This window comes from Lepidochelys olivacea (genome assembly GCF_965140295.1).
Source record: "Lepidochelys olivacea isolate rLepOli2 genome assembly, chromosome: 3".
Taxonomy (NCBI): domain Eukaryota; kingdom Metazoa; phylum Chordata; order Testudines; family Cheloniidae; genus Lepidochelys; species Lepidochelys olivacea.
Window position 1 is genome coordinate 143,534,084 of NC_140413.1, and position 15,851 is coordinate 143,549,934.

General features: G+C 45.5%; 1 long non-coding RNA gene across 2 annotated transcripts in view; it reads left to right on the top strand.

Annotated features, from left to right (window-relative positions):
- Positions 1–3,417: 3,417 nt before the first annotated feature.
- Positions 3,418–15,851, top strand: part of LOC311517332 — a 30,419-nt gene continuing 17,985 nt past the window's right edge. For both annotated transcript variants that reach the window (XR_014710670.1, XR_014710671.1), the window contains exon 1: positions 3,418–3,552. This is a non-coding gene — a long non-coding RNA (uncharacterized lncRNA). The remainder of the gene's footprint in view (positions 3,553–15,851) is intronic.

Consider the following 15,851-nt stretch of genomic DNA (forward strand, 5'->3'; position numbering starts at 1 on the left):
CCTCATGTCCAGGCCACCTGGCCAGTGACTTGGCATGAGCAACTCTAAGGCTGGTAACTATGATAACAACCTTGCAGAACCTGTGTGTGGGTGTGTGTGTGTGTGTTTGAATGAATGAATGTGAGAATAAATATGAGATTGAATGGAATGTTATAGCTATAACTAACTGCTTACTATGATTCTTTCTGTATTCACAATAAATGTGGTATTTTGCCTTTTTCCCTTTAATAAGATCCTGCTGGTTTTTATTTTATTGGTACAACACCCAGTTCACTGATGTTGGGTATATATGCCCTGCTCGGGGTGTCAACTAACACCACTAATTGTCCTGGATCTCCACCTAGCAGAATTATCTAGGATCTTTACCTAATGGAATTATCTGATCTCTACCTAGGAGCACTGAAGGTGCATCAACAGTCCCTGCAATCTCTTTGGAGAACTAAGATGGAGCTTTGCCATGACTGTCTTCAGGGCTTTGTGATCTGATTGCACTGTTACTGGGTGGCCCTATGTGTACTGATAGAATCACTCCACTCCAAATACCATAATCAAAAGTTCCTTTTCTATCTGGGTGTGCCCATCTCTGAAAGGGCTCTGCTGGCATGAGCAAACAGATGCTTCTACAAAAGAGCTATACCCTGTCCTTTCTCCGATGCATCACACTGGAGCATCAGTGGCTTTCCTGACTGATAGTACTTCAGGACAGGGGCATCCATTAACCTTTGTTTCAGCATGTCAGATGCTTGTTGTCAGGGACTTGCCCAGTCTCCCTAGCATCCTCCCTTGTGAACTGACATGTGGGTTCCTCTACTCCAGGCAGGAATGGACAGAGCTTGGACAGAAAATTTATAATTAATATGAAGAGCTGTACCCCTTTCACATCCACTGGAGTTGGCATGTCTCTGATTGCCTTGATCTTCTTGAGATCTACTTTCAGTGCTTCTATTGTGAGCAGATGTCCAACATATGTCACCTCACATCGTTTGAGTTGCATTTTTTCTGGGTTAAGTTTTATGCCCCTGCATTGTTGTAGAAAATCTTGTAATTTTCTGTCGTGGTCTTGTTCAGCTTCTGTATCATTATGCCCTTCACCCTGGGCAGTCTTTCCAACACTTGGATGAGTCTTCTCTGGAACACTGTGGTGCTGGGCTTATGCCCATTGGCATGCACAGTCACCTGTAGTGGGCAAGTGGTGTTGCAAAGGTTGTCAGCATGCTGGACTCTATCTGGGTTTATGTGCCAAAACCTGTTACTCATATCACAGACCATAAAGATTCTGGGTTTAGAAAGTTCTGGCAAGATGTCATTAATTGTGGGCAGGTGATAGTGGTATCTTTTCAATGCCTGGTTCAGTGGCTTTGGGCTATGCAGATGTGTAATTTGCTTAATGACCTCTTTATGACCACCATCATTCTCCTTCCCCTAAGGCTGCATTGGCCTCTACATATGCTATGATACCCCTTCTTTACAGACATTTAGGCTCCTTCCATAGTGGATTAATTAGTGCCACTGGAATTTTCCTTTGTGTTAAGTAATAGAGCCCACAGTGGAACCTACTTCCAGTCGTAGCTTTCCTTCGGGGCACCCGTTGCCTTTGAAAACATTCCCATATGCTTTTAAAATTGCCTCATTTGTCCAGGGGACTCCTTGTGCTTCTTGCACTGCAACTATAAAATTCTCATGCTGCATCCTGATCCGATCCATGGCTTGTATCGCTGTGTTCCCCAAGAGGGGTCTGTGGTGCTTATCATCCACCACCAGCACAAACATCAGAAAAATAAGGCTGTACTAACTGGTTAGCTCCTAGGAGATCACATTTTCCTATGGGCTGCATTATGCTCTCATTCTACATTAGATTGTGCCTACTCTTTGTAATGGGTGTGTTCAAGTCCAGTTCACCCCAAGGAGTCACATTACGGGAGGCCCCCACTACCCAGCTGAAATTGCAAAGGGCATTTCCCTATTACCACTGTTGCATGCACAGAGTTTAGTATTGTCCCTTGTTGCCTGAACCTGATAGCCTCTTGAACCCAAGGAGAGAGTCATGACGTCATCACTGCTGTCTGATGTGCCATTCCCCTCCTGGTAAGTTTAACTGAATCTGTCTGAGAGCTTCCTCTGCTCTTGCACACACTGCTAAAACAGTTCAACTTGACACATTCCTGGCAATCCTGTCTTTGTAGAGTGCTTCTCCTTTACCCACTTATGCTGTCTCCCACACAACATGCATCTCACTATGGATATGGAACCCGGGCCACTTGCTTTCCTTTGCTTTTGTCTCACTGCATGTTAGGGTGACCAGACGGCAAGTGTGAAAAATCGGGACAGGGGATGGGGGTTAATAGGAGCCTATATAAGAAAAAGACCCAAAAATCGGGACTGTCCCTATAAAATTGGGACATCTGGTCACCCTACTGCATGTACTTCTGGAGTTGCTGTGCCGCCTAAGGCTTTCATCCTTTCTCTTGAGGCTTCCGCTGCGTGCCCCATGTCTAAACATCTGTCTAACTTGAAATCACTTTCCTAGAGCAAAAAGAAAAGGAGTACTTGTGGCACCTTAGAGACTAACCAATTTATTAGAGCATAAGCTTTCGTGAGCTACAGCTCACTTCATCAGATGCATATCGTGGAAACTGCAGCAGACTTTATATATACACAGAGAATATGAACCAATACCTCCTCCCACCCCACTGTCCTGCTGGTAATAGCTTATCTAAAGTGATCATCAGGTGGGCCATTTCCAGCACAAATCCAGGTTTTCTCACCCTCCACCCCCCCCACACACAAATTCACTCTCCTGCTGGTGATAGCCCATCCAAAGTGACAACTCTTTACACAATGTGCATGACAATCAAGATGGGCTATTTCCTGCACAAATCCAGGTTTTCTCACATCCTGCACAAATCCAGGTTTTCTCACATCCCCCCCACCCCCATACACACACAAACTTGTGTGAGTGAATTTGTGTGTGGGGGGGTGGAGGGTGAGAAAACCTGGATTTGTGCTGGAAATGGCCCACCTGATGATCACTTTAGATAAGCTATTACCAGCAGGACAGTGGGGTGGGAGGAGGTATTGGTTCATATTCTCTGTGTATATATAAAGTCTGCTGCAGTTTCCACGATATGCATCTGATGAAGTGAGCTGTAGCTCACGAAAGTTTATGCTCTAATAAATTGGTTAGTCTCTAAGGTGCCACAAGTACTCCTTTTCTTTTTGCGAATACAGACTAACACGGCTGTTACTCTGAAACCTTTCCTAGAGCAGCCACTCCCTCAGGTGGTGATCCCAAGTGCTGCAGACTATGCTGTCCCAAATTAGGGAATCTATCAATTCCCCAAAACTTTATGTAGCAGTCAGTGTGCATAAGGCTGTAACACAGGGGTCTGTCCCCTCCCACTTTGGATTGGCCTCTAGCGAGAAACCTGTGCTGCTCCATAGTTTCTACTTTGGGAAGCAATAAGTCTTCAGGGTTCCTACGACTGCTGTGAGGCCTGAGGCAGTGGTAAGCTTCAGAGTGCTGCAGACTTCTCTGTCTTGTTCCCCGATAAGGTAAAAGTACAGTTTTGTTGCCCGTGTTGTACTCCTGCATTGCCAGATCTGGGTGAAGCTCAGACGACTCCTTCCAGCCAGTCCCTAGCTGGGGTAGATTTGTGTCTGCAAAATCCATGGCTCCAGGGAGCTCCATACTGGGTTTCATGGCTCACCCTGCCAGCTGCAGCACTGCAGAGAACTCACGGCTCAGATGCAGCCATCATCTTTCATTAGCAAAGAGTGAAGTTGAATGCAAATTAAGTTGAACAATTGGAACTTGATCAAACCCTGGGTGCTGCTCTGGACATGTGGCTGCCTTATTTCCAGCCCAACTCCTCACATTTTGGCATCCTCTCAATAACAGTCCCATCAAGGAACATGGGACCTCTGACTCCAGTTCCACTGATCAAGATACAGATGGGGCATTTTAGAGCTGGGTTTCTAGATTTTTTCCAGACATTTTGATCCAGCACAGATTTTGTTTTGAGATTTGCTCTCTGCATTCTGGTTATCTCACATTACTGCCTGAGAAGCTTTTTCTTAACCTGTTTTTGCTGCTTCTTGGCTGGCCTTGATTTCTGTAAGAATTCAGCTAATTTTCCCATCTCGATGCACAGAAATACCAGACAGGGGTGGCAAGTTTGCATAATTTTTGGTGGTGCCCAGAACGGGTCCCAATCCCGCCCTCCCCATCACACCTGCCTAAGGCTCTGGGAGGGAGTTTGGGTGCTGGCTCTGGGTTGGGGCAGGAGGTTGCGGTGCAGGTTCTGGGTGGGAGTTTGGGTGCGGGGGGGAAGGGTGCAGGCTCTGGGAGGGAGTTTGGGTGCGGGCTCTGGGCTGGGGCAGAGGGTTAGGGTGCAGGAAAGGGTGCGGGGGCGGGCTTTGGGAGGGAGTGTGGGTGTAGGCTCTGGGCTGGGGCAGGGGTGCAGGAGGAGATGCGGGGCGGCGGGCTCTGGGAGGGAGTTTGGGTGTGGGGTGCGGGCTCTGGGCTGGGGCAAGGGATTGGGGTGCAGAAGGGGGTGAGGGTTGCAGCGCTTAGCTTGGGTGGCTCCCAAAAGTGACCCACACACCCCTCTGGCAGTGGCTCCTAGGCAGGGGGGGCCAGGGGTCTCCATGCACCGCTGCCTGTAGGCACCGCCCCCGCAGCTCCCATTGGCCACGTTCCAATGGCAGAGTTGGCGCTCGGGGCAGGGGCAGTGCATGGACACACCCCCACCCAGGGACTGCAGTGATGTGTCGGCCGCTTCCGGCAGTGGCGCGCCACACGGAGCGAGGGCGGGCAGGAAGCCACTTTAACCTAGCTGCACTGCCGGTAGTGGAGGCGGGGGCCCCAGGCCCTTTTAAATTGCTCAGGGGCAGCAGGCGGGGCTGGGAGTCACTCTGGGGGAGGCGCGCGAGGGCGGCAGGCAGGGCAAGGGGAGAGACCCGGATCCAAACATTGGTGAAGCCGGGCCCCCATGCTCTGAATATTCTTGGAGCACGGGCATCATGGTCCCATACAGGTTGCCGCCCCTCATACCAGATCAATTTCTCTCTTTGGAAACTTTATCCCACTCTGATACCAGCATTGCCCCTTTGCACAACTGGAACAGATTTGTGACTTTGCAGTGAAGCAGTTTCCCACCGGAAGCAAAATAAGTCACACAGACTTATTTTTCCATAGTCTGTTTTATTCACAAAATGTAAATTACACACGTACTTATTATAACTCATTTTTTCTGCAGGGATAGTGAGTGGGTTCAGTCTCTTTTGACAGCAGAACACCCACCTCTGGATAATAACACACAAAATAAATATGCAGATTCGGACAATTGTGGATGCCTGTACCCTAAGTTGCTCCAGTTTGGAATAAAGACGTCACAATGTATTAAAGCTTCTCACATTAAAAAGATCCTTAAGTTTATAAGATGACAATATGAGGGTTAACTACAACTATTCAATCTAAACACAATCTTATCAATACAGCAAGTACTATGCAAACAAACAAACAAACAGTATCAAACATACAGATTTCTTCAGTACCAAAAAGCTGCACAGGGCACAAATCCTATTCATTTAAATCATGCACCACTGATTTGGCATTAATGTCACCACACTGTCCGGAGCTGAACAAGCAGCAAGCGCCCAGTTCTTTGAATAGGCTGGTATCCTTCTCCATGTGGTTATCTTATTGCTGCAATTAGTAAAAACAGCCCTATGAGCATCAGCCCTCAGAGCAGAGATCTTCACATCCCCTCTTGTATGGTTGTCTCCCTCTAGGTCTGGCTGAACTAACTGAAGGGTTTGATGCCTTTTTTTTCTTTATACTTGGCCCCCCACCCCTGGAGATGCCCTACTGAACAATGCTCCAATGGTTCATGACCTTTCCCCCCTCTTTGTTTACCTGCTAGGGTAGGCTAGTGGACAGTATTCACTGACACAGTAGGACCTAAAATGTTTACCAATCATGTTAGGTCCTACTGTGTCAGCAAATACTCTAAATGTTGTAATGCTAATGAATCCACTATTTGTGCCCATATTGTGTCATAAGGTACAGGTTCAGGATCCTGACAAAAAGAAGAAAGGAAAGTAGCAGAAGACAGATCCTGGACTTCAAAAAAGCAGACTGACTCCCTCAGGAAACTGATGGGCAGGATCCCATGGAAGGCTAATATGAGGGGGAAAGGAGTCCAGGAGAGCTGGCTGTATTTTAAAGACACATTATTGAGGGTGCAGGAACAAATCATCCTGATGTGCAGAAGGAATAGCAAATATGGCAGGCGACCAGCTTGGCTTAACAGAGAAATCTTCGGTGATCTTAAACACAAAAAGAAAGCTTACAAGAAGTGGAAACTTGGACAGATGACTAGGGAGGAGTATAAAAATATTGCTTGAGCATGCAGACAAGGTCAGCTCCCAGACTGCTGCACTGGGCAGCACAATATGGGGAGGAGGTGAGCAGCCCTCAGTGGTGAAAGAACAGGTTAAGGACTATTTAGAAAATCTGGACATGCACATGTCCATGGGGCCGGGTGCAATGCATCCGAGGGTGCTGAGGGAGTTGGCTGATGTGATTGCAGAGCCATTGGCCATTATCTTTGAAAACTCATGGCAACTGGGAGAGGTCCCGGATGACTGGAAAAAGGCAACTGTAGTGCCCATCTTTTAAAAGGGGAAGAAGGAGAACCCGGGGAGCTACAGACTGGTCAGCCTCACCTCTGTCCCCAGGAAAATCATGGAGCAGGTCCTCAAGGAATCCATTCTGAAGCACTTGGAGGAGAAGAAGGTGATCAGGAACAGTCAGCGTGGATTCACCAAGGGCAAGTCATGCCTAACCAACCTGTTTGCCTTCTATGATGAGATAACTGGCTCTGTGGATATGGGGAAAGCGGTAGACATGATATACCTTGACTTTAGCAAAGCTTTTGATACAGTATTCTTGCCAGCAAGTTAAAGAAGTATGGATTGGATGAATGGACTATAAGGTGGATAGAAAGCTGTAGTGATCAATGGCTTGATGTCTAGTTGGCAGCTGGTATCAAGCGTAGTGCCCCAGGGGTCAGTCCTGGGGCCCGTTTTGTTCAACATCTTTATCAATGATCTGGATGATGGGATTAATTGCACCCCCAGCAAGTTCGCGGATGACACTAAAATGGGGGGAGAGGTAGATAGGCTGGAGGGTAGGGATAGGGTCCAGAGTGACCTAGACAAATTGGACGACTGGGCCAAAAGAAATCTGATGAGGTTCAACAAGGACAAGTGCAGAGTTCTGCACTTGGGATGGAAGAATTCCATGCACTGCTACAGGCTGTGGACCAACTGGCTAAGTGGCAGTTCTGCAGAAAAGGGCCTGGGGATTACAGTGGATGAGAAGCTGGATATGAGTCAACAGTGTGCACTTGTTGCCAAGAAGGCTAACGGTAGATTGGGCTGCATTAATAGCAGCATTGCCAGCAGATCGAGGGAAGTGATTATTCTCCTCTATTCAGCACTGGTGAGGCCACATCTGGAGTACTGTGTCCACTTTTGGGGCCCCCACTACAGAAAGGATGTGAACAAATTGGAGAGAGCTCCAGTGAAGGGCAACAAAAATGATTAGGGGACTGGGAAACATGACTTATGAGGAAAGGCTGAGGGAACTTGGCTTATTTAGTCTGCAGAAGAGAAGAGTGGGGGGGGGATTTGCTAGCAGCCTTCAACTACCTGAAGGGGGTTCCAAAGAGGATGGAGCTAGGCTGTTCTCAGTGGAGGCAGATGACAGAACAAGGAGCAATGGTCTCAAGTTGCAGTGGGGGAGGTCTAGGTTGGATATTAGGAAAACTATTTCACTAGGAGGGTGGTGAAGCACTGGATTGGTTTATCTAGGGAGGTGGTGGAATCTCCATTCTTAGAGGTTTTTAACGCCTGGCTTGACAAAGCCCTGGCTGGGGTGATTTAGTTGGGGTTGGTCCTGCTTTGAGCAGGGGGTTGGACTAGATGACCTGCTGAGGTCTCTTCCAACCTTAATCTTCTATGATTCTAAGTATAGTGCAGGAGTGGCTATGCACATAGTCCTGAAATTTCAATGGCTTTGTCTCTGTTCCCTCTGAAGCAAATTCTCAGCTACAACTTCCTTAGTTGATATATCTGAGTTCTGTGTTACATCTTATTCTGTATATGCTTCTTTTATTTGAAATTTGATAGAAACATCAGGCTCTTCATCAAGTGTATGTGAAAGAGTAGCATCTTGATTGTACAAAGGGAGCTCTACTGACACATTTGGCAATTTATCCTCTTGCTTCTTTGGTACAGTGTCATCTGAGTTCATTAATACTGTGCTTTGCGCATCAGGTTGCCATGTATCAACTGCATACGAAAAAACAGAATCTTCCTGTGTAAATTTTGATGCTTCAGGATTCAGTTCAAAAGTTATTTCAGCTTCCTCTGATCCAAAGAGATTATCTCCTTGAGGGTCAAATCAGCTCACTCCCAATAAGTTACTTTCAGAACAGTTATGTTGAACCTCATCTTTTTCTGTAGTAAAAATAAAACCACGTGGTCTCAATAAATCATGATGTAGTGTTATTTCAGGTGTAATACTATCTTCTGGTTTCACTATGTAAACAGGAGGGTCAGCCTGCAGTTATCAGACCATAACACATCTGGGATTCCCATCTGAATGCTAACTTGTGTTTCCCTCGTAAGTTGAGATTGCGAAGTAGGACCCTGTCACCATCAGATGTGTGAAAGCCTAATTTGCATCCCACTTCCTCTTTTTAGCTTTCTGACTTTTCTACAATTCTTTTCTTGCCAACTCATAAGAATGCTTCAGTTTTCTCTTAAGACTCTTCACATACTGTTGATGAGTTATTTCAGATTTGCCTTGTGTTTTGGCATTAAGCTACAAGTCAATTGGCAATAATGGCTATCTGCCAAACATTAAGAAATATGGGGACTCTCCAGTTCTGTCATTTCTGGTGTAACTGCAAACATGAACCAATGGTTTGACATATTTCATCCACTGAGGTTTTTTTAAATCCTCCAAGGTTCCTACCATGCTCAACAGCATTCTGTTGAATTACTCAATGGGGTTTCCTCGTGGGTGATAGAGAGTAGTTCTTGATTTCACCCCTTCTAAGGTGCATAGCTCAGCTATCATCTGCAATTCAGTGTTTGTTCCTTGATCACTGTGTATCCTTTTTAGAAAACCATAATGACAATGGAAATTCCCATAGCGCACTTGCAACATTTTTGGCTGTTTGGTCTTTAGTAGGATATGCTTGGGTACAACCCAGTAAAATAATCAGCCACCACCAAAATGTTCCTTGTATCATAGTCATCAGGTTCTATTACTAAGAAATATATGCATATTAGCTCCAAAGGTGAATAAACCTTAATATTCATTAAAGGCGCTGTCTTCTCTGCTTGAGCTGTATTTCTGATACACCTCTCACAGGTTCTGCACTTATGGTTGACATCAACTGCCATTCTAGGCCAACAGAAGTGGTCTCTGGGTAATTCTAAAGTTCACTCTGTGTCCATATGTCCATTTAATCCTGGATACCTTGTAGCAGAATACTGATGAGAATATGGGAGTACTAACTGATTAATGACTTCTTCTCTCCACATCAGTCTTCAATAGAGTACCCCTTCATCAAAGTGAAGTTGATTCCATTCTCTCAATAGCAAACAAACCTCAGGAGATTCCTGTCCTTCCTCTCTCCTACTAAGCCTTTTATGTTTTTTCATCAGCTGAATTATTCTTCCAACTCATTTATCTTCTTCTGTATCTTTCTCAAATTTCCAACATGAAGTCCAAGTATACTTGGGTTTCCTGGCCATAACTCCCAGCATTTGTACTCATCTGGCACAGCACTATAATCACATGACAGCAATTCAGTCAAAGGACTATCTTTACTAGTATCTTCTCCACGTTTGCACCATAATATGTACTGTTTGTTTTTGACACATAGCAATATAGGTCGCTGCTGACAGTTGTTCCCAGTCTTCAGACATAAGTTTGGGTCTGGATAACATTTCTGAAACTGAAAAGGAGTACTTGTGGCACCTTAGAGACTAACCAATTTATTTGAGCATAAAGCTTTTGTGAGCTACAGCTCACTTCATCGGATGCATACTGTGGAAAATACAGAAGATGTTTTTATACACACAAACCATGAAAAAATGGGTGTGTATCACTACAAAAGGTTTTCTCTCCCCCCACTCCCACCCACTGTCCTGCTGATAATAGCTTATCTAAAATGATCACTCTCCTTACAATCTGTATGATAATCAAGGTGGGCCATTTCCAGCACAAATCCAGGGTTTAACAAGAACGTCTGGGGGTGGGGGTGTAGGAAAAAACAAGGGGAAATAGGTTACCTTGCATAATGACTTAGCCACTCCCAGTCTCTATTCAAGCCTAAGTTAATTGTATCCAATTTGCAAATGAATTCCAATTCAACAGTCTCTCGCTGGAGTCTGGATTTGAAGGGGTTTTTTTTGTAATATCGCAACTTTCATGTCTGTAATCGCATGACCAGAGAGATTGAAGTGTTCACCGACTGGTTTATGAATGTTATAATTCTTGACATCTGATTTGTGTCCATTTATTCTTTTACGTAGAGACTGTCCAGTTTGACCAATGTACATGGCAGAGGGGCATTGCTGGCACATGATGGCATATATCACATTGGTGGATGTGCAGGTGAATGAGCCTCTGATAGTGTGGCTGATGTTATTAGGCCCTGTGATGGTGTCCCCTGAATAGATATGTGGGCACAGTTGGCAACGGGCTTTGTTGCAAGGAAAGGTTCCTCGGTTAGTGGTTCTGTTGTGTGGTATGTGGTTGCTGGTGAGTATTTGCTTCAGGTTGGGGGGCTGTCTGTAGGCAAGGACTGGCCTGTCTCCCAAGATTTGTGAGAGTGTTGGGTCATCCTTCAGGATAGGTTGTAGATCCTTGATAATGCGTTGGAGGGGTTTTAGTTGGGGGCTGAAGGTGACGACTAGTGGCGTTCTGTTATTTAGGACGGAAGAACCCAATGCACAGCTACAGACTAGGGACCGAATGGCTAGGCAGCAGTTCTGCAGAAAAGGACCTAGGGGTGACAGTGGACGAGAAGCTGGATATGAGTCAGCAGTGTGCCCTTGTTGCCAAGAAGGCCAATGGCATTTTGGGATGTATAAGTAGGGGCATAGCGAGCAGATCGAGGGACGTGATCGTTCCCCTCTATTCGACATTGGTGAGGCCTCATCTGGAGTACTGTGTCCAGTTTTGGGCCCCACACTTCAAGAAGGATATGGATAAATTGGAGAGAGTCCAGCGAAGGGCAACAAAAATGATTAGGGGACTGGAACACATGAGTTATGAGGAGAGGCTGAGGGAGCTGGGATTGTTTAGCCTGCAGAAGAGAAGAATGAGGGGGGATTTGATAGCTGCTTTCAACTACCTGAAAGGGGGTTCCAAAGAGGATGGCTCTAGACTGTTCTCAATGGTAGCAGATGACAGAACGAGGAGTAATGGTCTCAAGTTGCAGTGGGGGAGGTTTAGATTGGATATTAGGAAAAACTTTTTCACTAAGAGGGTGGTGAAACACTGGAATGCGTTACCTAGGGAGGTGGTAGAATCTCCTTCCTTAGAGGTTTTTAAGGTCAGGCTTGACAAAGCCCTGGCTGGGATGATTTAACTGGGAATTGGTCCTGCTTTGAGCAGGGGGTTGGACTAGATGACCTTCTGGGGTCCCTTCCAACCCTGATATTCTATGATTCTATGATTTTCTTTGTTAGGCCTGTCCTGTAGTAGGTGACTTCTGGGAACTCTTCTGACGTTATCAATCTGTTTCTTCACTTCCGCAGGTGGTTATTGTGGTTGTAAGAGTGCTTGATAGAGATCTTGTAGGTGTTTGTCTCTGTCTGAGGGGTCGGAGCAAATGCGGTTGTATCGCAGAGCTTGGCTGTAGACAATGGATCGTGTGGTGTGGTCAGGGTGAAAGCTGGAGGCATGTAGGTAGGAATAGCGGTCAGTAGGTTTCTGGTATAAGGTGGTGTTTATGTGACCATCGTTTATGAGCACTGTAGTGTCCAGGAAGTGGATCTCTTGTGTGGACTGGACCAGGCTGAGGTTGATGGTGGGATGGAAATTGTTGAAATCATGGTGGAATTCCTCAAGGGCTTCTTTTCCATGGGTCCAGATGATGAAGATGTCATCAATATAGCGCAAGCAGAGTAGGGGCATTAGGGGACGAGAGCTGAGGAAGCGTTGTTCTAAGTCAGCCATAAAAATGTTGGTATATTGTGCATCAGAGGGTAATGGCTTGTAGAAAGTGGTGTTGGAGAGCTGCCGAGCAGCCTCTTGTTCATATTCCGACCTATTCATGATGACAACAGCACCTCCTTTGTCAGCCTTTTTGATTATGATGTCAGAGTTGTTTCTGAGGCTGTGGATGGCATTGTGTTCTGCACGACTGAGGTTGTGGGGCAAGTGATGCTGTTTTTCCACAATTTCAGCCCGTGCACGTCGGCAGAAGCACTCTATGTAGAAGTCCAGTCTGCTGTCTCGACCTTCAGGAGGAGTCCACCTAGAATCCCTCTGATCCCACTGAGAGTTGCCAAAAGAAACTACAGCATTTGCTCAGGAAACTCCCTGAAAAAGCACAAGATCAAATCCACACAGACACAACCCCTGGAACTCCGACCTGGGATATTCTATCTACTACCCAAGATCCATAAACCTGGAAATCCTGGGCACCCCATCATCTCAGGCATTGGCACCCTGACAACAGGACCGTCTGGCTATGTAGACTCCCTCCTCAGGCCCTACGCTACCAGCACTCTCAGCTACCTTCGAGACACCACTGACTTCCTCAGGAAACTACAATCCATCGGTGATCTTCCTGATGACACCATCCTGGCCACTATGGATGCAGAAGCCCTCTACACCAACATTCCACACAAAGATGGACTACAAGCCGTCAAGAACACTATCCCCGATAATGTCACGGCTAACCTGGTGGCTGAACTTTGTGACTTTGTCCTTACCCATAACTATTTTACATTTGGGGACAATGTATACCTTCAAATCAGCGGCACTGCTATGGGTACCCGCATGGCCCCACAGTATGCCAACATATTTATGGCTGACTTAGAACTTCCTCAGCTCTCGTCCCCTAATGCCCCTACTCTACTTGCGCTATATTGATGACATCTTCATCATCTGGACCCATGGAAAAGAAGCCCTTGTGGAATTCCACCATGATTTCAACAATTTCCATCCCACCATCAACCTCAGCCTGGTCCAGTCCACACAAGAGATCCACTTCCTGGACACTACAGTGCTAATAAACGATGGTCACATAAACACCACCCTATACCGGAAACCTACTGACCGCTATTCCTACCTACATGCCTCCAGCTTTCACCCTGACCACACCACACGATCCATTGTCTACAGCCAAGCTCTGCGATACAACCACATTTGCTCCGACCCCTCAGACAGAGACAAACACCTACAAGATCTCTATCAAGCATTCTTACAACTACAATACCCACCTGTGGAAGTGAAGAAACAGATTGATAGAGCCAGAAGAGTTCCCAGAAGTCACCTACTACAGGACAGGCCTAACAAAGAAAATAACAGAACGCCACTAGCCGTCACCTTCAGCCCCCCAACTAAAACCCCTCCAATGCATTATCAAGGATCTACAACCTATCCTGAAGGATGACCCAACATTCTCACAAATCTTGGGAGACAGGCCAGTCCTTGCCTACAGACAGCCCCCCAACCTGAAGCGAATACTTGCCAGCAACCACATACCACACAACAGAACCACTAACCCAGGAACCTATCCTTGCAACAAAGCCCGTTGCCAACTGTGCCCACATATCTATTCAGGGGACACCATCACAGGGCCTAATAACATCAGCCACACTATCAAAGGCTCGTTCACCTGCACATCCACCAATGTGATATATGCCATTATGTGCCAGCAATGCCCCTGTGCCATGTACATTGGGCAAACTGGAAGTCTCTACATAAAAAAATAAATGGACACAAATCAGATGTCAAGAATTATAACATCCAAAAACCAGTTGGAGAACACTTCAATCTCTCTGGTCACTTGATTTCTGATCTCAAAGTGACTATCCTTCAACAAAAAAACTTTGAAAACAGACTCCAACGAGAGACTGCTGAATTGGAATTCATTTGCAAATTGGATACAATTAACTTAGGCTTGAATAGAGACTGGGAATGGTTGAGTTATTATAAAAAGTAACCTATTTCCCCTTGTTTATTCCTTCCACCACCCCCCAATCCCTCCACCCCCACTGTTCCTCAGACGTTCTTGTTAAACCCTGGATTTGTGCTGGAAATGGCCCACCTTGATTATCATACACATTGTAAGGAGAGTGATCACTTTAGATAAGCTATTACCAGCAAGAGAGTAGGGTGGGGGGAGAGAAAACCTTTTGTAGTGATAAACACCCATTTTTTCATGGTTTGTGTGTACAAAAACATCTTCTGTATTTTCCACAGTATGCATCCGATGAAGTGAGCTGTAGCTCACGAAAGCTTATGCTCAAATAAATTGGTTAGTCTCTAAGGTGCCACAAGTACTCCTTTTCTTTTTGCGAATACAGACTAACACGGCTGTTACTCTGATTTCTGAAACTCTCTCTTGGAGCTTTAATGCAAACATCAGAGTCAAGCAGTCTGTGTGATTAACCGTCTGGATTCTTATTCAGTTTGCCTGATTTGTGTCTGATGGTGAAGTCATAAATTACTAATGCTGGCAGCCAGTGAGGAGATGTGGCATCCAACTTTGCAGTTTTAAGAATGTATGTTAGACTGAGGATTATTATCAGTCACAACCTCAAATTTTACTTCATTCAAATAGTCATGGAATTTTTTAGAAACAGCCCATTTGAGAGCTAAGGACTCAAGTTTATGCACAGGATAGTTCCATTCACTTGCACTCAATCCTCAACTGACATATGCAATTACTCCTTGTTCTTGATACGGTGCTGCTCCCAATCCTGTCAAGCTAGCGTCTGTATGGAATATATATGGAAGCTTCCAGCTGGCAAACCCCAAGACGAGTGCAGTAGTTAACAGATCTTTTATGGTTTCAAAGCCTTCCTGACAACTGTTAGTCCATTGATCCATTAGCTCTTATGCGCTTTTGCCTATACCATGATATCCTTTCATCATTTCATATTCATTATGGGAGACTTTAACTTGCCAGATATAGACTGGAGGACAAGTGCTAGTAATAATAATAGGGTTCAGATTTTCCTGGATGCGATAGCTGATGGATTTCTTCACCAAGTAGTTGCTGAACTAACAAGAGGGGATGCCATTTTAGATTTGGTGAATAGTGAGGACCTCATAGAAGAAATGGTTGTAGGGGACAACCTTGGTTCGAGCGATCATGAGCTAATTCAGTTCAAACTAAATGGAAGGATAAACAAAAATAGATGTGTGACTAGGGTTTTTGATTTCAAAAGAGCTAATTTTAAAAAAATTAAGGAAATTAGTTAGGGAAGTGGATTGGACGAAAAACTTATGGATCTAAAGGCGGAGGAGGCCTGGAATTACTTCAAGTCAAAGTTACAGAAACTATCAGAAGCCTGCATCCCAAGAAAGGGGGAAAAATTAATAGGCAGGAGTTGTAGAGCAAGCTGGATGAGCAAGCACCTTAGAGAGGTGATTAAGAAAAAGCAGAAAGCCTACAAAGAGTGGAAGATGGGAGGGATTAGCAAGGAAAGCTACCTTATTGAGGTCAGAAGATGTAGGAATAAAGTGAGAAAGGCCAAAAGCTATGTAGAGTTGGACCTTGCAAAGGGAATGAAAACCAATAGTA